Raw genomic sequence first — 23,070 nt, forward strand, 5'->3', positions numbered from 1 at the left:
GGTGGGTTGAATTTTCATTTTGTTCTCAATAATATAAAGGAAAAAAATCATGTTAAGTTTTCACTGAATATTGAACACTTGACCATGTCATTATCAGGAAAAAAGGGAGAAAGTGTCAGAAGTGATCTTTGTTTATATAATGAGGATGGATGAATAATCAATAATCTTGGTTACAAGAACATCATGTGAGACAAGTATAGGTTCAGTGCATTTATTCCTAAAATTCAGCAACACAGTATTGTGACGGCTTGATTTATGCAAATGAGAGTTTATGAGAGTTTAATTACATATGAAAAATGGTATCCTTATTTACTTGATCATGCAGAATGCAAGCACAGACAAAAAAGAGGAATGAACAAAGGGTGTTCATTCAATGTAAAGTAACTGGTCTTGCCTCTAATAATTATGTCCATTGGTACCAAAAGAAAGACGGAGAAGTTTTCAACAGAATTCTCTATGTTAATGAGGCCGGTAGCAGAACCACACCTGATGACAACCATCCCCAAAACGATGACATTATAGTTGACCCAAAAGGAGCTAATGTCTACACTCTGAGGATCAGCAGTGCAAAGCCAGAACATTCTGGAACTTATTATTGTGCTGCCTGGGAAATCCACAGTAACACAGATGTCATTGGGAGTACTTCACAGTACTTCACTGTGTAAACAGCAAATGGTAGCTAACTTTGATTAATTATCCTTAAAATCCCCTTCTGTCAAAAACCAAGCACTAAGCACCATACTGCTATGCAAACTGGATACTTGTCTGTACTCTGTCAGGGATCAGTGCTGCTAACTAACAGGATATTTTATGAGGCTACACACACTTTAAATGTGTTCTGTAATGCAGTGTACTCAGGTTTCCCTCCAGGGGGAGGCATTGGACATTAACTCTTTTTTCACTGCGTTTAAAGCATCTCCATGGAATTTCTCAAATTTCTCAAAAGTTTAGTCAGTATCACTGAGTTCTGTCTTTTGAGGAACAGTGTGCTTCGTTTATGTCAAAGACGTATCAAAGGGTCTGCCTGTTTAGTGTCGTTTTGTGATGTCTATTTTAAATACTTGTAGTTCAGCAACATTTGCAGTGTGCCTGCTGGATCGCTGCCAACTCTAGCAAAGTATTTGCAATTCTGTGCAGCCACTCTGATAGGCTACAAACCACAACGACAAATCTAAACTCCGCCTCGAGAAATTACAAGTAGAAGGTCTCACAAACTGCTGGATTACATTGAAAGTCAATTGAAGACTAAAAACAGCTAATCCAAAATTTAAATGATCAGAAAACAGCACTCATGTTCTGTCTCACCTTATTTTTCGAGGAAAACAATGTCTCTGACCGTGTATATTCTTCTTCACTGTGTGTTTATAGGTAAGTATCTGACCATTATCTCTGGATTTTAGACAGCAGATAGGAGTATGGTAAATAAAGTGTTTATCTTTGTTTCTTTACAGGACCTGTAATGGGATTTTCTATACTCCAAGACAGAGTGTCCTGGACCAAGGTTAAAGGCAAAAGTGTGTCCCTTTCATGCAAAGTTACTGGTTTGAGCTCTAGCGACTACGTCCACTGGTACCAAAAGAAAGACGGGGAAGTTTTTAAGAGAATCCTCTATATTAATGAAGCTGGAAGCAGCCTCACACCTGATGAGAACCATCCCCAAAAAGATGACTTTACAGCTGAAAGAAAGAGAGATGACTACACTCTGAAGATCGGCAGAATAAAGGAAGATCATTCTGCGACTTATTACTGTGCCGTCTGGGATACACACAGTAACACAGGTGTCATTAAGAGTCATTCATAAAACCCACAGCTGTACAAACATAAGGCAAGATGGCATCTAATGAGCATGAAAGCACATGATTACTGGCCTGATGTTAACTAAGTTTAGGGGCTAATTTTCTGATTTGACAGTTAAAAATTGGCCTGGACATCCAATTTACATCCAATAGTTTGTCAGCCAGTGTGAGAAGCCCAAATTCCAACTAAGAAAATAAGAAAAAAAATTCAAATAGTTTTGGCTTCGATTCCAATTCAAAATAATTGCCTCGTAATACCCACTCCAAATAGACTATCTGGCTGATTGTGAGGGAAATTGTGTATAGTGTCAATAGTCTTACTCTGTTAGCAAATGATTAATGCTGATATGACTTATGGAGCCTTAATAAAATATGATATGGACTTTAAATATGACTTGTACACTTCATCTTCTCTCATAAAGAATTTTCAGACCTCACCTCAAATGTAAAGTAAAGTAAAGTAAATTCTCCGTGATTGCACACACACACTGTGAACAGTGAGCAATGAATTTGTCTCATTTAACCCATCCAACACACCAGTAGTGAACACACACAACAGACGCAGGAGCAGTGGGCAGCATTCCTCTAAATTATACATCTTCACATGAGGCACAACTAACCCCCACAGGAAAAACGGGCTTTGGGTGTCCTAAAATATTTTAACAGTCTTAAAATAATAATGAAAGAGAGAAAACACTTTTGGGTGTGATATCTGAAATATAGGCAGATTTTGGCCTACCACTGAAAATGCATAATACTGTTTACAGGACCAAAGAAATATCCTTGTATACAACAGAGGAGATCTAAGTGGGCAGAAGATATGGAAGAAAATTTAAAATGATAAAAGGCAGTGACAGCTGAATGTCTAATGTTTGCAGAGACAAAGTTCTTTTTGTAATCTACGATTATTTACTTTCTAACTAGTTCTGTGATTATTTAAAATGTTTTTTACTAAAACATGTTGTGTGAAACTGAACTTTCAGTTCAAAAAGACTGCATATTCAGTGTTACTGAGAAAAAACTTACAACTCCAACATGTTGAATTCATGAATATTTCTTGTATTTTGAGCTACATCATGTGATAAGGCTCATCCAAAACTGCCCTTTAAAGAAAAACGTATTACTGACTCATTCCCATGATAGAGATTCATGATACTGAAAAAAGAATAGATGATAGTTATGTATATTCTTAACCACTGACAAATGTGCTCCTTGTAAGAGATCATCTCTTCACTTTAAAAAGTTACACAAACAACTGATCGAGTGTATTTCACTTTCTAAAGTATTACATTTGTTTTCTTTTTTTTTTTTTTTTTCATTTTCATGTAATAAAGGTCCAAAAGAGTGCTCAATCAAACAAAACAGTTCTACTAAGCAGAAAGTTCATTTCTCACTCAAAACTAAGAAGTGTATGTAAACTCCTGTGTGACATTTTCCTCTACACTGTTTTAAAGGCTAGCTGCTTATCATAAAGCCAATAAAGTGAACAACCCAGTAAGCATTCTCAGATTGGATTAAATAACTTTTTCTGTTTCCCAGTGAAATGACAGCCATGGATAGAATTGATTATAGCACAAATAAATGTCTTTCTGACGAACAATAGTGTGTATCTCAAATGAAGAATAATTAGTCACCATATCCATCAAGAAACAGACACTTGTGGTTTAAGAACAATACACCTCATGAATGCTAGCAGCATCCCTCCTGATTAGAAACAATATCAATTCCTCCAGTCGGGTACTTCCTAAACTAGTATGTAAATAAATAGTAGCTACAAATGAGCTGTGGAAGGTTAGTGTGACACTGACATATTTTAAGAAAACTTAAACCCTGATATTTAAGCATACTGTAGACATTACAGAAAACCTTTTTACAGCCTCTACTTAATGGTAAAAGTGAGCAATAAAAAAATTGATGTCATTTCTGATCTGTGTGTATTGAGATGAACTCCCTCTTGTTCCTCTACACGACAACATTTCTGGAATGTTCTTTGCATGTTCTGCAGGAGCTTCCTGCAGAACATACCCATGGTGGACAGTCCTTCTGCTTTTTGTTTTTTTATTTGATTTCATTGTTGAAAAAAAATTCAGGTATATTTTACATGATCAGCACATATTGTTATGATATGACCAAAGAGGGACAAGTCTGAATGATCTTTCAATCTTGATTGATCAGCTTTGCACCTGCTTGGTGCTGTCCCTGTATGATCTCTGCCAATCACAGCAAAAAAAATTACCATGAACTGCACTGATAGGCTACACACAATATTGACAAAACCAAGCTCCACCTCAGGAAACTGTGAGCGGATTTATGCCAGATTTAAATTGAGGGTTAAGAGAAAAGTAAAAGATCAAAATCTCATACAATCTCAAATCAGCATTCACATACTGAACCAAATTATTTATGAGGAAAAAATGTTTCTGAAAGTAATTGGTCTTCTTCACTGTTTGTTTCTAGGTAAGTATTTTTTTTCAATTGCATTAAGAAGTCGATTAGGACAAATTAATTAATTAATTAATTAACTCAAGTCAATAAATTAAATATTTATTCTCCTTTTCATTGCAGAAGTAGTTACCGGAGTGACTTTACGTCAAGACCAAATATCTTTGACAAAAAATGTGCGCAAACCTGTGCGCATTCCTTGTTCAGTATCTGATTTAAGCAGTACATATGTTCACTGGTACCAACAGACAGATGATGGAGTCATTCGCAGAATACTGTACGCTAGTCAGAATTCCAAACCCACACTCGATAACAACCATCCTGAGAAAGATTACTTTTCACTCGAGTCAAGGAGCTTCAACCTGATGATCAGCAGCATAAAGCCAGAACATTCTGGCACTTATTATTGTGCAGCCTGGGAGAGCCACAGTAACGCAGATGTCACTGAGAATCATTCACAAAACCCACAGCTTTACAAACAGCTCATGACAACTAATTTGCTTAAATAAAAATACATTTTTCAGTGGGGTTTTTTGTTGTTTTTTTATCCCTACCTCCTCAGGTTTCGAAGCGACTTCTGGGTTGAATTTTCCTTTTGCTCTCAATGATATATATATCACTGAACACTGAATTTTCACCTTGTGTATAATTGTGTATCTATTTAAATTACCAAAGTACTACACTAAGTACTACTGCCTTGACTTTATGTTTTGTAGCAATATTGTGATTCAATAACGTGAGTCAAGATTCCCATGCCCGATCATATTCCTCATAGTTTTGAAAATCATGTCTTTTTCTGTATCCAGTGAAATGGTATAATGTGACTTCAGTCAGTGAATGAATCTGAGGATCACATATAGGAGAAGGTTTTTTAGTTACATCTTCCTCTGCAGTAGAAGAAGTCACAGAGATGAAGCACAATATATTCGCAGGGTTTTAGTGAAATATTCTGATCCCCGACAGTCCTACAAACACTTAACCCAACCATTACCAAGAAAATAGGTAGAAATTGTCAGAAATAATCTTTATTTAGATACTGAGGATGAATAAATAATCAATAGTCCTAGTTACAAGAACATTATTCAAGACAAGTACAGGTCCAGTGCATTTATTCCTAAAATTCAGCAACACAGTATTGTGACTGCTTGATTTCTGCAAATGAGAGTTTATGATGCTACTATAAAAAGGTTGCCCATAATATTTTTTCATGATCTAAATTACATATGAAAAATGATATCTTGATTTAATTTGTTATATGCTATACATCTTTTTGCGAGAGTTTCATGAAGATTTGGTTATGAATGTTTCAGGATAGAAAAGCAGAGATGATATTAATTTAGTATAAGTATAAGTATTTAGTATAAGTATTTAGTATAATTTCTCTTGTAAAAATCAACTTTTCAGTATTGTGTTACTATGTCTGTTGGATCTCTGCCAAACACAGACAATAATGTCGATGATCTGTCTCATTTAATACACTGACAGACGACACAGCCCACTGATAAAGCTTTGACTCCACCTCAGGAAATTACAAGATGTTTCAGAGGTTACTGGTTTATAACGAAGGTCAAAAGAAAAAAGATAATACAAAGTTTGTGCACATTGTGCAAACACATTTTTAAAGAAAATGTTGCTAAAGTTATATACTGTTCTTCACTCTGTGTTTCTGGGTAAGTTTCTTATTCTCATATATGAAGAATTTACATGGAAGACTAAACTGCAGTCGACATATTTTGCATTCTGTTCATCACAGGTGCTGTTGTGGGAGTTACTTTACAACAAGAAAAAATGTCTTGGACAAAGAGGAATGAACAAAGGGTGTTCATTCAATGCAAAGTAACTGGTCTTGGCTCTGATAATTATGTCCATTGGTACCAAAAGAAAGACGGGGAAGCTCTTAGCAGAATTCTCTATGTTAATGCAGCCGGTCGCATCACACCTGACAATAACCATCCCCAAAAAGATGACTTCACTATTGAGAAAAAGGGAGCTAATGACTACACTCTGAAGATCAGCAGCGCAAAGCCAGAACATTCTGGAACTTATTATTGTGCTGCCTGGGAGAGCCACAGTGAAACAAATGTCATTGAGAGTACTTCATAAAACCCACAGCTGTGTGAACAGCAGATGGTAGCTAACTTAGTTTGATTAATTATCCTTAGAATCCCCTCCTGTCAAAAACCAAGCATTCAGCATCATGCTGCTATGCAAACTGGATACTTGTCTGCACTATGTCTTAGTGAGGGAACAGTGCTGCTGATGTACAGGATGTTTCATGAGGCTACACATACTGTAGATGTGTTCTGTAATGCAGTGTACTAAGGTTTCCCTCCAGGGGGAGACTCTGGGCATTAACTTTTTTTTCACTGAGTTTAGAGCATCTCCACGGATGCACATCTGAAAGAAGACCTGGTTAATTGTTAGAATGTGGGCTCCTCTATTCTGTGGTAAAAATTAAATATATTCAGGCCAGATTATAAGATACATCATGTAGTTCCTTTTGTACTTACAGCAGACAGTCAACGTTGGGTCCACACTGGCCTCCACTCACTATGTCAGACTTAAAACTTTCGATGTAAGTAATAAAAGCTAATAATCACAGTTGGCCACATGAAAAGTAATTTCATGTTTTTCCCCCAAAGTCTTTGTTTCAAACGTAGCAGTGTGCCTGCTGAATCCCTCCCATCTCTAGCAAAACATCTGCATTTCCGTTCAACCACCCTGATAGGCTACAAACCACAATGACAAACCTAAACTCCACCTCAAGAAATGACAAGTAGAAGGTCTCCGAAACTCCTGGATTACTCTGAAAGTCAACTGATGAAGATTAAAACCATCTAGATCAAAATTTAAATGATCTGAAAACAGCATTTATGTGCTGTGTCACATTACTTTTCAGGAAAAAAATGTCCCTGCACATATACATTCTTCTTCACTGTGTGTTTATAGGTAAGTCTCTGACCATTGTCTCTGAATTTTAGACAGCAGACCGGAGTATGGTAAATAAATGGTGTATCTCTATTTCTTTACAGGAGCTGTAATGGGACTTTCTGTAGAACAAGTAAGAACATCTTGGACCAAGATCGAGGGCAAAAGTGTATCCTTTTCATGCAAAGTTACTGGTTTGGGCTCTGGCAACTATGTTCACTGGTACCAAAAGAAAGACGGGGAAGCTTTTAAGAGAATCCTCTATATTAATCAAGCTGGTAGCAGCCACACACCTGATAGCAACCATCCCCAAAAAGATGACTTTAAATTTGAGAAGAAGGGAGATGACTACGCTCTGAAGATTGACAGAGTAAAGGAAGTTCATTCTGCGACTTATTACTGTGCCGTCTGGGATAGACACAGTAACACAGATGTCAATAAGAGTCATTCATAAAATGCACAGCTGTGAAAAACAGAAGGCAAGATGGCATCTAACAAGTTTAGGGGCTAGTGTTCTGATTTGACAGTTAAAAAATTGCCATGAACATACAATTTACAAGCATTGATAGACCCATAGCTGCTGTCAGAAGCCCAAATTCCAATTAAGAAAGTAAGAAACAAAAAGTTGCAAATATTTCTGGCTTAAATGCTACTAGTTCACTGTATTTACATAAACCACCCTTAGCAGATTATCTGGCTTATTGAAAAGGAAATTGTGGATTCTGATGATTTATTCCTCAGTACACCTCATTCTCCTTCATGGAGGGTCTTCAGAATTCAGCTACTTCAGCCACATTCAAAAGTTCCTTTTAAACTCGATTAATTTTACTTTTTTTATTTTTCTGTGGGTTTTTCAACCATAAGGTAAATGAAACCATTTTATGAGCATAACAACTACCAGCCCATGAATTCACTGGAAGAGATATTATTCTTTATTATTTTGATAATACAGTAGATTAAATATAACAGCAGCATCATTGCTAAATCTCTGCTTTTTGTTGAGAGAACACATTGCTTTTACTCTCACAAATTGAGAAAGACCAGACGCAAGTGAAGGCTGAACCTAAATCCAAATCGTACTCCAAATTACAAAATCAGAAACAGACAGGGTCTGATAAACAAAAACAGGCTTCTGCAGTCTGCTTCCAGAAATAAGGTTCAGTGAAAACTCAGAGTTAAGTCAGAGTAAACAGTAAACCTCCTAATAGAAGAGCCCCATGGCTTCATTCTCCTAGCAAAACAAAGCCATAAGCTTCTCTATTAGGAGGTTTCTACTTGTTCTGAGTTAACTAACTCAGTTTTCATTAAACCCACTTTCTAGAACACCCCCCAGGCAAACTTAGAAGGCAGGTAACAGGCTATGGTCAATACACAGAACGGCTAGTAGGGAGCAAGGAGGCTAACGGTGAGAAAGATAAATTAAGTAAAGGACTATGACTAGGTCTATAATTTGGACTAGGACTAGGCAAAACTCAGTACAGTCAGCAAGTGCAAAGATTTCAAAAGGCACGAAGGAAAACTCGAGGGTATGTATTGTTACGTTCCCCCTTTTTGTCCAGGGGGTTAAGGGAATGTAACAATAAATAACTGATTAAATTAAGTAAAGGAGTGTCCCAAGCACACCACCATACAACAAAAATCAACTTAATAAATTCAATTACTCTCCTCTTATCACACTTGAGAACAGGAAGCATCAAACAAAACAAACAGAGACTTCAGGAGGGGGAAAGGCCAAAACAACAAACAAAACAGTCTAGCTACGAGGAGTGGACTCTAACTTACCTACCGTTAAAAAGAAAACAAAATTAACAACACAAACCAACCTCACTCCCTAACTAACCAAAAAAACAGGAGAAAACAGTTTCAAACAAAAAGGCACCCAACCTCCCTACAGGGCTTCCCACACTATATACAAGGCTATATACAGATCTATATACAATACAGAAAAAAAAAACACATAGTAAACAAGAAGCAAATAAAGCAATCAAAACCAACAACCAACAACCAACAAACAACACAGTCTCAGCAAGGAGAAGGAACAAAAGGTCCCTAGTGAAGAGGACTGGCTGGTTTATATATCCTGGCCTCTTTCCTCTCAGCCAATGGGAGTCCTGTTTGACAAATAGACCCTCCCTCATTTCCATGGTGCTTGACGACCTGTTAAATGGAAAGAGGGAGGAGCAGAGAGAAAGAGAGAGGACACAACAGTACAACAGTAACACATATACAACAGTAAACAAAACACGAAATAAAAATATAAATATGTCTTAGGACGTAACAGTATACACAAAGATACAACAGGGAAGCAAACTAAGGACAGGTACATCAAACAGGTGATCAAACAGTCAGATACAACTGGGCTCTGACTGGCCAGGAGACAGGGATGTAGGGATGGAGGCATGACAATTACCTGTAATATATGCTTATTATAATTATTTGGTTTCACATCAGAAAAAAACAAGAAGCTTGTACTCATTAGACAAAAAACTGTATTTTATTCAATGAATAAAACGTGCCCGAGTGTAACTGCTTTAGATTCTGCCTTTTTGCCTTTTTGCCTTTTTGCCTTTCGTGTTTTTCTGCTATAATTACAAACTTGCCATTCTGTGTACGACCCTGAATTTTCGTTTATTGACTTCGTTTGTGGATTGCGCTTTGGCTTTGGCGATTTGGTTATCGTGGGGAGAAGGACAGGTAAGGTAGGGGATCCCCGCGGTGGTGATCACGCTGTATAGGGTTGGGTTAGATGCGGGTGCCACTTTTGTATTTTTGTTACCAGACAGTTAGTGTAGTTAGGTTTCCTTTGGCTCTGCCACCTTTTTGTTCTGTAGTCTAGTGTGTGTTTTTCGGTGTAGACATTCAGGGTGGTTTTTGTTTTACTAGTTTCATTTCTTTGGCACCGTCTGTCGTCTTCTCCCACCTTCGTGTGTTTTTGTGTGTCCTTGTAAATATATACTTATAAACCTTTTGTAAACATCACTTTGTAAATATTCCAAATATATCGTGCACTTTTTTCCCACACTGATTCCCCGTGTCCGTGTTTTCCTCCCCCATCATACCGTCCCAAAACCAGCACAGGTGGTGGGTTTCCTTTATGCTGCGTCCCCTCTACATACCCCTAGACATCACACTACACCGGGGACGTAACAGTGATGTCTATTTTAAATACTAGTTTAGCAGCATTTGCAGTGTGCCTGCTGAATCCCTCCCATCTCTAGCAAAACATCTGCATTTCCGTTCAACCACCCTGATAGGCTACAAACCACAATGACAAACGTAAACTCCACCTCGAGAAATGACAAGTAGAAGGTCTCCGAAACTCCTGGATTATTCTGAAAGTCAACTGAACAAGATTAAAATCATCTAGACCAATATTCTGATAAACAGAAAACAACATTTATGTGCTGTGTCACATTACTTTTCAGGAAAAAAATGTCCCTGCACATATACATTCTTCTTCACTGTGTGTTTATAGGTAAGTCTCTGACCATTGTCTCTGAATTTTAGACAGCAGACAGGAGTATGGTAAATAAATGGTGTATCTCTATTTCTTTACAGGAGCTGTAATGGGGCTTTCTGTAGAACAAGTAAGAACATCTTGGACCAAGAGTGAGGGCAAAAGTGTGTCCTTTCCATGCAAAGTTACTGGTTTGGACTCCGGCAACTATGTTCACTGGTACCAAAAGAAAGACGGGGAAGCTTTTAAGAGAATCCTCTATATTAATCAAGCTGGTGTCAGAACACCTGATAGCAACCATCCTCAAGCAAAAGACTTTATAGATGATGAGAACAGAGACTACACCCTTAGGATCAGAAACATAAAGCTAGAACATTCTGCGACTTATTACTGTGCTGCCTGGGATAGCCACAGTAACACAGATGTCAATAAGAGTCATTCATAAACCCAACAAAACAGAACCAACAGAACTCAACACGACATTTAATGAGAACTGATCCAAATGATTCCTTTCCTTCCCTTAACCAAGTCTTAGACCTAACTTTGATTAGTGGCAGTTAAAAAAATTGTCTATTCACAACCCCAGAGAGATTTTCAGCCACTCTGAAAAGTCTAAGTTCCACCTGAGGAATTTACAAATGGAAAAAAGGAAAGAAAAGAAAAGAAAAAGAAAAAACTGTCAGATGTTTCTGATTTAAATTCCAGTTCAGTATATCTGTAAGTGTAAAAGATATGGAAGGAAATGGTGTACATTGTTCATAGTTAGCAAACGATCAAAGTTGATACCACCATCACAGTCTCATAAAATATGGTTTGTACTGTTAAAATTACCTGTTCTGCAGTACACATCAAATTCCTTTAGGGGAATCTTCAGACCTCAACTCTTTCTGGCAAATTCAAAGGCCTCTTTACCCTCTGTTAATTGTGCTATTTGTGTGGGTTTTTCAACTATGAGATGAATTAAAGTTTTCTCTAAGCATAAAAACTAGAAGCCTGTGAGTTCATTAGAGGAGGAGTCATTATTCATTAGTTTAAGTGTAGCTTAAAGATAACATCAGGATCATTGTTAAATGTCTCTAGTTTGTTTAGAAATATTTATTTTCAAATCAGAAAAAACATGGACATTTAATATGTTCTTGTTACCCACTAAAATGATTCGGTTCATTTATATTATGATTCTCTAGACGTAGCGCGTATCTGAAATCATTTCTCAAAAATAATGTTTTCAGTTAAAGTTTGCAAGATACATACGAATATGAAAGTCATAATAATAATCACATAATAATCACTTTGCTTTTATACTCAGTTAAATAACCTGGAAATCTATTCACTATTTAGAGCTTTTCTGTGTCTTGTAAAACCCAGTGTGATAGACTTGTTTTGCTTGAGATTAGATTAGTGGACACAGGGTAGAGTTTATCAAGTCCTATGTTGTATTTACTCTGACAAACACCTTTTACGTGAAGGGTGGATATTCCAAACTCAATCTGAAGGTCAGTTCATGACCACTGCTGATAAACAAAGTGTACTGCTTGCAACCATTATCACAGTCTTTCTCAAGATGTCCTGTTTTCTGCATATTTACATACCTTTACATCATTATTACAAGCCTGAAGTGGTTTTCCACTTTTTTAAAACCAAGCTGGATCAGTTAAATCTTTCTGATCATAACCATTTCAGGAGAGAGAAGATTATAAAGATCTACCCTCATTTTTGTGTAACAATCCCTGCTGAATCTCTGCCAAGAACAGAAAAAAAAAGTTACCACGATCTGTCCCCTCAAATACACTGATAGGCTACACGGCACACTGATAAAGCATTGACTCCACCTCAGGAAATTACAAGTTTAAGAAACTGCTGGTTTATGATTAGGATGAACAGAAAAGGCTTAAAGGTAGCTAACCCAAAATTTAAATAATAAGAAGAACTGAGAAACTACTTCTCAAGAAAAAAATGTCTCTGAACGTGTATGTTCTTCTTCACTGTATGTATCTGGGTAAGTAGCTATCAGTGTGTCTAGATTTTAGACAACTGACAGGAGGATGACAAATAAACTGTTTATCTCTGTTTCTTAACAGGAGCTGTAATGGGTCTTTCCATAAAACAAGCACAGATATCTTTGACAAAAGATTTGGGAAAAAGCCCAATGTTTTCATGCGAGGTGTCTGGAGCAGGCTACATTCATTGGTACCAAAAGAAAGACGGAGAAGGTTTCAAGAGAATACTTTACGTGAGTTCATCTGGCGGCAGCCCCACACCTGATAGCAACTTTCCAAAGGCAAACGAGTTCACGGTTGAGAAAAAGGGAAGCGACTACAGACTGAAGATTCACAGCGTACAACGAGAGCATTCTGCGACGTATTACTGCGCTGCCTGGGACAGCCACAGCAATACAGATGTCATTGACAGTCATTCATAAAACCCACATGTAGTGTGAGCACGGGGCAGGAACACGGTCTGTTCACTTGAATGTAGATGTATCGGTTTCCGTTCATCCCAGCGTTCCAGAGAGAGTACTTTCTCCATTAATATTCTCTTGAAAGCTGACCTTGTTTCCTCTCAGTTACAATGTGGGAAAAGAGGACGTCTTAGACAGCACAGTAAAATGTTATGTCACCGGGGGGAAAAACATGTTTTTGAATTTTTGGATTTATCCCTAATTTTTGGTCATAGCAAGATACAGAAAATGTGTTTTGCTTGTAATCTGAAGATTTCTTTTTTTTTTTTTTAATGAACAGTTAACTGGTTCTCAAGTTTTTGTTTTAAACTGTAATGTAAAAACTGATGGCCAGCATGCACTGGAGGCATTTGTAGTTTTCCATCTGAAGACGCAGCACACTCCCATGCTGTATGTGAACTAGTCCCATTACAGATATGACTCTTGAGCAGCAAAAACAACTTGGGTCACTCTGTCTTATACTTTTCTCATTCTTTTGACCCTCCATGATTTCTTGCAAGTTCATATTGTATGTGATTCAGTTCCGATGTTCACATGCTTAGGGTGTTACTATGACGGTTGGTTTTTTGTCAAACAAAAAGAAAAAAAAAAAGAAATACCCTGAGCAGCCTATTCTAATACAGTAACCTGCTGCAAACCGCACTTAAAAAAACCATAACTCCACCTCAGGAAATTACAAATCGAAAGCTTCAAAGGTCACATGCTTATATTGAACATCACTTGAAAGAGAATGCATCTAAACTAAAAACTTACATAACCTTACATAACCTGTGTGCTGTACCACAATATCTTTTTTAATTTTTGAAAAATGTTTCTGAACATATATGTTATTCTTCACTCTGTGTCTCTGGGTAAGTAGTTATCCATTGTCTTTTGATTTTAAACAGCAGACAGGAATTTGGTAAACAAAGCACACAGCAATGCGATAAATAAACTGTTTATTTCTATTTCATTACAGGAGCTGTAATAGGACTTTCTGTAGATCAAGCACAGATGTCTTGGACAAAGAAATTAGACAAAAGCATATCATTTCCCTGCAAAGTAACTGGTCTGGCCTCCGGCAACTACGTCCACTGGTACCAGCAGAAAGACGGGGAAACTTTGAAGGGAATCCTCTATGTTAATCAAGCTGGTGACAAAACAACCTTTGATAGCAGCTTTCAACAACAAAATGACATTTCGGCCGATGGAAGGCAGGGCTTTTACTATCTGAAGATCAGCAGCGCAAAGAAAGATCATTCTGCGACTTATTACTGTGCCGTCTTGGAAGGCCACAGTAACACAGATGTAGCCAGGAGTCGTTCATAAAATCAACATCTGTGTGAACAAAAGGCAAGCTGATGGCCAATGAAGATTAATACAAGTGAGTGCTTATTGCTGACTATTGCTTATTGCTGAATATGATTTTTCAATCTGAAGTCTCTGTTTTGGTATAAAAAAACCCTAAAACCTCAGTACAAACACATTCTGGACTGAATTAAAATACTTCAACTGAATGCCATGCTAACCACAATGTTGTAGGAAGTTCAGTGGCACACAGCCAGGGTCTGAGCCACTGAAAAAGTCTTTGGCAGTAGTACAAGACTCTACGTCACCGGTATAAATACATTTTCAAACAGTTAATAATGGATTTGTCCTTTGAACCAAAAAACTCAATGCAATAATTTGGATATTTGACCAATGAATGAGAGGGCAAGACAATGAATGACAGTAGCCTAATGTTCGCCAGGAGAAGACTTTCTCTGAAAGTCTGTTTAAATTCAAGTAATTGATTTGGAATTTAAGAAAGATAAAGTAAAGATATTCTCTGAAATGTTAGTCTTTTGAACTCAAGTCATTGATTTGGTAAAAGTTGATTTGCCGTCAAGTTTTTGATTTGAGCTTCCCCTGAGCGTTTATCAGTCAGGAGCGGAGTTCAAAGTCTTTGGATCTGGGACGAAACTCGTTGTCTCTGGTAGGCGAAATGTAAGGTCATTTTTTTACCATCTTCGATTTAATTTCAGTCAGGAGATTTAGTGTTTTCCTCATGTATGTCTTTGAAAGTTGTCTTTGCAGGAAGACAAATGTTTAATGTTATGCTAGCTATTGACAACTGATCACTTGCCAAAACTCATTTGTGAATGAACAGCTGAACAGCAATAGAACTGCTTTCAAACCAGCTACATGTTTTTTCACAATGACTCTTCAACCATCTGGATTGCGGTTTTACTATAAATGTATCTGGAGGATGAAGTGTGAGGAAGGCTGTTTAGCTAGCAGTGTATGGGCTCTTTTTGCTCTTGAATATAATACTGTGGGCTACGGCAAAACCTTCGGCAGTGGGACAAGATTGTATGTCACTGGTAAGACACAAAGCCTTTTTGATAAACTTCTAAGAGTAGAATTGTCCCCTGTGCCAAACTTTAGCATGGCTGTCGAGTCACAGAACATCAATCAATAGAGAGGGTTACATGTTGATTGGGAAAAACCCCCAAAACAAATTAAACATTAGGCCTAATAACTATCTGTGCGTGAAAACTAAAACATATTCTCTGAAAAATTGGTGTGTTTATTATTCTGGAACTTTCTTCGGAAGAGCTTTGTTTGCCAAGATTTTTGTTTTGAACTGAATCTGAGTGTAACTCAGCCCGGGTTAAACACTTTGGATCTGGGACAAAACTGATTGTCTCTGGTAAGAACAATCTCCCTTAATTTTTTTGGGCCTAAATTTGTTTCAGTGTGGGGATGAGCTTTTTCTTTTTATTATTCGCAGGTTTACTCATTTATATTGGGCTCATGGTGAGAGGAAATGATCTGTTTACCTCATGTACATCACAGTGGACATTGTTATTGGAGACACTAAACTGTGTAAATGTCTTGGCTCCAGACTCTGTAGTATATATTTTTTCCAGTCTAAATTCATGGATTTCCCAAATACATCCACTCCAACATTTAAAAAGAAGATATTTAAGTTTCAGACAATGTGCTATCACTTTCCATTCTTGAACATAACAGAGGCAGGAAAGTCTTCGGCACTGGCCCAATACTTGGTCGTAGAGAGAGAGAAATAACTGTTGGAATTAAACAACAACATTCAATTTAGATAAATACAGCATAATTTGCCATAAATCCGTGAAATCTCAAGACCTTTCTTACGGCAGAATGATAGATTCGAAAACTTTTTTTCAAATCAGCAACTTTTTGTGCTGATTTGTATCTGAGTGTGGGTCTGCAGACATTAAATTCTTTGGATCTGGGACAAAACTGATTGTCTCTGGTAGGAACAATCACCTAATTTTGCTGACTTTAAATTTGTTCTACAACCTACAAGCAGCTTTTTTCATTGTGTTGCTATATGTTGAGGGTTACAATTTTTCTGCAGGCAGTTAGTATTCGTTATTAGTCTTTGTTTGATTTGACTTACTTCACAATGAACTACCGTAGGCCTACTCAGAAAAGCACATTCATGAGCAAAAAGAAGCGCTATTCCAGTTCAGCTACTATGTCTGCTTTTTTTGTGAGCCACTGTGACTACCTAAAAGTATGCCTGTAACTTTACTCAGTTGAACTGATATAAAATAATACTCCCATGAGACAGTACAGAGAAGATTAAATTAATTTCATATAACATCTGTGATGGTACATAACTACATTTTGTAGAAAAATAGGTTCAGAATACAAAGTGTTTCAAAAAAAGATCAGTAAATTGTCTGTAGAATCTTTTTGTTGGTGAGCATTACGCTGTGGGTGGCATTAAGTACTTTGGAGCTGGTACAAAACTCTTCGTCACTGGTAAGAAACGTTTTTCACACAAATTATTACAGATTTATTGATATAGCCAAAATTCAGGGTCTGTTAAGGGCTGGAGAATGATTATCAGTGGCCTAATTGTTTGTAAGGGAATAAATAACATTTGGCGGCTATTTAATAAGGACAAGTATTTTAACTATTGGCACTTCAGCATGCAAAGATATGACCTTCAACTGAAGTATATGGAGTGTATTATCTGCAAATCTAGTATGTGTGTGTCTTTTTGGATTCTCAAGTCCTCGATTTTGAGAAGTTGATTAGCTGTCAAGTTTTTGTTTCGAACTCAATCTGGGTGTACGTCATCGGGTGAATGGATTAAAATGTTTGGATCCGGGACAAAACTGGTCGTCAGTGGTAGGAATAATTTCATTTCAGTCTCCTCATCGTTAGCTAATTTCAGTCAGGAGATGGGTTTTTTTTCAATCCATATCTTCAAATATTGTTTCTATAGAAACACTAGTGTTTAAGGTTATGCTGAACATGTGGTATCATGACTGGCCTTCAGTTGCCTTAACCTTGTAAGGGAAAACAAATTATTATGTCACACGTTTTCCTTGAACAGTTGACCTTGTTGTAAACTTGTGTAGAAGGTGAAGTGTGTGAAAAGCTGGTAGTTTTTGGTATCGAGGCTCTTTTTGCTCTTGAATATAATACTGTGGGTGGCAAGAAGGTCTTTGGTAGTGGGACAAAACTGTATGTCACTGGTAAGATTTGAAACCTTCAGAAATGTCATTTTTTTCCAGCATTTAGTTTGTATTTGTTATCTCACTCTGTTTTACTCAACCAGCATCACTCTGACATGCATATCCCTGTCTCGGAGATTAAGGACCAAATTAATCGGTTTGGATTTTTTTTAATCTCACGTCTGACTAAACTCATGCCTATAACTTTACTCGGTTTTCATTGCCCAAATGAAAGTTCAAAAACACATAACAACATAAAAAAAACTATATGTATTGATTGCATATGACAACAACTCTGATACTACAAAACTGCCATTTGCTAAATATATGGCCACATATCTGTGGAGAAGGCAAAGTATAAGACGCAGTAAATAGTATGTGGAGAGTTTTTGTTTCTGACCATAAGAGTGTGGATGATGAAAAAATCTTTGGCACTGGTACAAGACTCTATGTCAATGGTAAGAAATGTCTTTCAAATAAATAATAACAGATTCGTTGATTTAATCAAAATTCAGTTTCTGTTAAAGAATAATTATCGGTGGGGTACTTGTTTGTCCAGTGGGGAGTGGCATTTGAGTATTTAATAAGGAAAAGTACTTTAACTCTCCGCTCTTCAGTATGCAAAGATATGATCTGAAATCTTAGCATGGGTATATAATACATTGTCTGCAAATTTAGTATATGTGTGTCTTTTTTTTTATTGTCAAATCCTTGATTTGGACGAGTTGATTCGCTGCTGAGTTTTTGTTTTGAGCTTAATCTGGGTGTACATCATCGGGTGTATGGATTAAAAAGTTCGGGTCCGGGACAAAACTGATCGTCAGTGGTAGGAATCATTTCATTTCATTCTCCTCATCGTTAGCTAATTTCAGTCAGGAGATGATTTTTTTTTTTCCTAATTCGTTTCCTCAAGTATTGTTTCTATAGAAACACTAGTGTTTAAGCTTATGTTGAACATGTGGTATCATGACTGGCCCTCAGTCGCCTTAATCTTATAAGGGAGAACAAATGAAATAGGCTGTGGAGTGTTTTTGAACTTGACCATAACAGTGTGGGAGCTAAAAAAATCTTTGGCAGTGGTACAAGACTCTATGTCAATGGTAAGAAGACTTTTTCAAACAGTTTATAATGGATTTGCCCCTTTGGCCAATATGCAATGTGAAAACCTGATTATTTAGTCAAAATGAATGAAAAGAAGAGACATTAAAAAAACAGCAACCTTATATCTTAAGGTCAGGGAAAAACAGATTATTTAAGAGAGAGCAATATTCGAACTGTCACATATTTGGCACAAAAAGACGTCGTCTGAAATATCAGTCTTTTTTAATTCAAGTCATGCACTTTGTGAAAGTATTTGTGCAGAGTTGAACCTGAGTGTGTATCAGTCAGGAGAGTATGTTAAAGTCTTTGGATCTGGGACAAAACTCATTGTCTCTGGTAGGAATAACGTGATTTCATTCTTTTTTCCATCCTCATTTCAAGGGTTTATTTTCCCCCCGTTTGTGTCTTTGAGAGTTCTCTTTGCAGGAGGACAAACCTTTAACGTTATGCTGAATATACTGGCAATTAACCTTCATTTGTTAAATTCATTTGTGAATGAGTCACTGAACTGAAAGAGCCTTCAATTAAGTTAGTGAGGAGGTAAACCTAACTGAAATCGGCAGCGAGAGAATTGCTTTACATATATATTACAATGACTCTTCAATCAGCTGAACGGCAGTTTTGCTACAGATGTATCTATAAGGAGTGAGAAAGGTTGTTTAGGGGTTTAGTGTGTGGAGACTTTTTGCTCTTGAATATAATACTGTGGGCACCCGCAAAACCTTCGGCAGTGGGACAAGATTGTATGTCACCGGTAAGACGTGAAATCGTTTTGTCAAACTTCTAAGAGTAGAATTGTCCCCTGTGCCAAAGTTTAGCATGGTTGTCAGGTCACTCAATATCAATGAAGAGAGAGCTCTATAGGTCAAGACACTCCTTGGTCAAGAAGAAATGTTTAAATTAGACTAATGAGGTTGAGTGTAACAACTGCTGTCAGAAAAAATACTAAAGATTTCACAGATATTCTGTGAAATGTAGCTATACGTATCATTGAAGAGTTTTAAAAATTAAAGGAAAGAAAAGATTTTTTCCCTTGATAGATACATCCTGTTTTTGTTTTGAACTTAATCTGGGTGTGACTCAGATTGGATTAAACGCTTTGGTTCTGGGACAAAGCTGATTGTCACGGGTAGGATTCATACCCTTCCAATTTTTGGATCAAAGTTTATTTCACTGGGCGGATGAGATTTCTTTTTTTCATTGTTATTATTATTTATCTTTTTGCTGTTAATGGTTTAAGGTTTTATATCAGTAAGATTCAAATATTAATATTCTTTTGAATGCGTCTAGAGTTTCAGTACAAACTAGAATTTATCATTATCATTACAGGAAAAAGGCCTGCTAGTTCATTATTTATTCATTTACGGCCAGTTAGCCATGAAAATATTGCACAAAACCCAAAGGCTGAACATTTGTGAACTTAATTAATCAGCTGAATGAGTGAAAGAGAGCCTGATGTTCTTCAAGCAAAGTACAAAATATTTAAGAGGTCAATATTTAAAATAAAACTCCTGTTAAACTCTCCTTTTAAAAAGTCTAAAAAAAGAAGTTTGAGGGAAATTGAGACATTTCAGGGCTTAAAAAGCAAGTTTTGAGATGTTAAACTTGTTCTAAGGTTTTTGTGTTGAAAAGGATCTGAGTGTGACTCTGGCAGTGGTTATTATGATATTAAGAGATTTGGATCTGGAACAAAGCTCATTGTCTCTGGTAAGAACAGTTTCATTCCTTTTTGAGATCTTGGAAAATTGTGTCATTAGTGAGAGGAAAACTTCTTTTTTTAAAACTGGTTAACCATGAAATTATTACGCAGAGCCAAAAGACTGGATATTTGTGAAAGGAATGAGTTAACCTAATGAATAAAACAGAGTCAAAAGTTCACAAAACATGCAAACTATTTAAAAAGTTAATATTGCAAAAAAACTCTCTGAAAGACAACAAAAACAAAAAAAATCTAGGAAAAGTTAGGAAAATTAAGGCATTTTATCACTTAAAAAGCAAGCTTTGAGATATTAAGCTTGTTCTTAGGTTTTTGTTTTGAATTGAATCTGAGTGGTAGTTCTGATATTAAGAGATTTGGATCTGGAACAAAGCTCATTGTCTCTGGTAAGAACAGTTTTATTCAGTTTTTAGGTCTTGGAAAATGATATCTCATTGGCAAGAGGAAATCTTTTTAAGTAATTGGTTAACCATGAAATTATTACGCAGAACCAAAAGACTGGATATTTGTGAGATGAATGAATTAAAAATTAAGCCATTCCATCCATTAAAAAGCAAGCTTTGAGATATTAAACTTGTTCTTAGGTTTTTGTTTTGAACTGAATCTGAGTGTGAGACTAGTGATGGTTACTATATTAAGAGATTTGGATCTGGAACAAAGCTCATTGTCTCTGGTAAGGACAGTTTCATTCCGTTTTTAGATCGTGGAGAATTTTATGTCATTAGTGAGAGGAAAACTTCTTTTTTTAAAACTGGTTAACCATGAAAGTATTACGCAGAGCCAAAAGACTGGATATTTGTGAGATGAATGAATTAACCAAATGAGTAAAACAGCCAAAAGTACTTCAAGGAACATGCAAAACATCCAAGAAGTTGATATTTAAAAAAAATGTTAAGCTCTGCAAAGAACAACAAAAATAAAAGCAAACAAACAAAAAAAAATCTAGGAATACTAGGATAATTGAGGCATTTTATCACTTAAAAACCAAGTTTTGAGATATTAGACTTGTTCTTAGGTTTTTGTTTTGAATTGAATCTGTGTGTGACTAGTGGTGGTAACCTTATTAAGAGATTTGGATCTGGAACAAAGCTCATTGTCTCTGGTAAGAACAGTTTTATTCAGTTTTTAGGTCTTGGAAAATGATATCTCATTGGTAAGAGGAAATCTTTTTTGCTGTAATTGGTTAACCATGAAATTATTACGCAGAACCAAAAGACTGGATATTTGTGAGATGAATGAATTAAAAATTAAGCCATTCCATCCATTAAAAAGCAAGCTTTGAGATATTAAACTTGTTCTTAGGTTTTTGTTTTGAACTGAATCTGAGTGTGAGACTAGTGATGGTTACCTTATTAAGAGATTTGGATCTGGAACAAAGCTCATTGTCTCTGGTAAGGATGGTTTCATTCCGTTTTTAGATCGTGGAGAATTTTATGTCATTAGTGAGAGGAAAACGTCTTTTTTTAAAACTGGTTAACCATGAAATTATTACGCAGAGCCAAATGAATTAACCAAATGATGAATGAATTAACCAAATGAGTAAAACAGCCAAAAGTTCTTCAAGGAACATGCAAAACATCCAAGAAGTTGATATTTAAAAAAAAATGTTAAGCTCTGCAAAGAACAACAAAAATAAAAGCAAACAAACAAAAAAAATCTAGGAATACTAGGATAATTGAGGCATTTTATCACTTAAAAACCAAGTTTTGAGATATTAGATTTGATCTTAGGTTTTTGTTTTGAATTGAATCTGAGTGTGTGACTAGTGGTGGTAACCCTATTAAGAGATTTGGATCTGGAACAAAGCTCATTGTCTCTGGTAAGAACAGTTTCATTCCGTTTTTAGATCGTGGAGAATTTTATGTCATTAGTGAGAGGAAAACTTCTTTTTTTTCATAACTGGTTAACGGTGAAATTGCGGCACAGAACCAAAAGACTGGATATTTGTGAGATGAATCAATTAACCAAATGAGTAAAACAGCCAAAAGTTCTTCAAGGAACATGCAAAACATCCAAGAGGTTGATATTTTTAAAAAAATGTTAAGCTCTGCAAAGAACAACAAAAATAAAAGCAAACAAACAAAAAAAATCTAGGAATACTAGGATAATTAAGGCATTTTATCACTTAAAAAACAAGTTTTGAGATATTAGACTTGTTCTTAGGTTTTTGTTTCGAATTGAATCTGAGTGTGTGACTAGTGGTGGTAGTTACCTTATCAAGAGATTTGGATCTGGAACAAAGCTCATTGTCTCTGGTAAGAACAGTTTCATTCAGATGTGGAATCTTAAAAGTCATATTTAATCCAGGGGTGTTGTTTATTTTTTATCTTCACAGTTGGCATTGGTACGCAACCGGAAATATTTAACCTATCATTGTGCATGGCAATACTATTATCTGCTCTTTAATATATGTGAATCATTCAAGGCACATTGCAACACATCATACCAAATTAGTACATGTGTTCTGTTTTTGAGCTAACAGGATAGACAAAGAAAGTGTTAAGAAATATACCAGTGAGCCCTGTATCACCCATCAAATGCTCTGCTTCAACAATAGCGGAGGACAAAATGTTAAAGAAAAAAAAGAGAGAGGGAGAGAGAGAAGGAGAGAGAGAGAGAGAGAGTCAGGATGTTGAAAAAGAGCAGAAAATTAGTAATGTGAAAGGATTTCTCTGACTGGATCTTGTTAATCACTGCAA

At 36.4% G+C, this 23,070-nt stretch overlaps 1 protein-coding gene across 1 annotated transcript in view; it reads left to right on the forward strand.

The window, feature by feature from the left end:
- Nucleotides 1-23,070, forward strand: part of LOC115812095 (immunoglobulin lambda-1 light chain-like) — a 107,227-nt gene that overhangs the window by 80,392 nt on the left and 3,765 nt on the right. The gene's annotated exons all lie outside the window — the stretch shown is intronic.

The sequence above is a fragment of the Chanos chanos genome, chromosome 5 (assembly GCF_902362185.1).
Source record: "Chanos chanos chromosome 5, fChaCha1.1, whole genome shotgun sequence".
In the NCBI taxonomy this organism is placed as follows: Eukaryota; Metazoa; Chordata; class Actinopteri; order Gonorynchiformes; family Chanidae; genus Chanos; species Chanos chanos.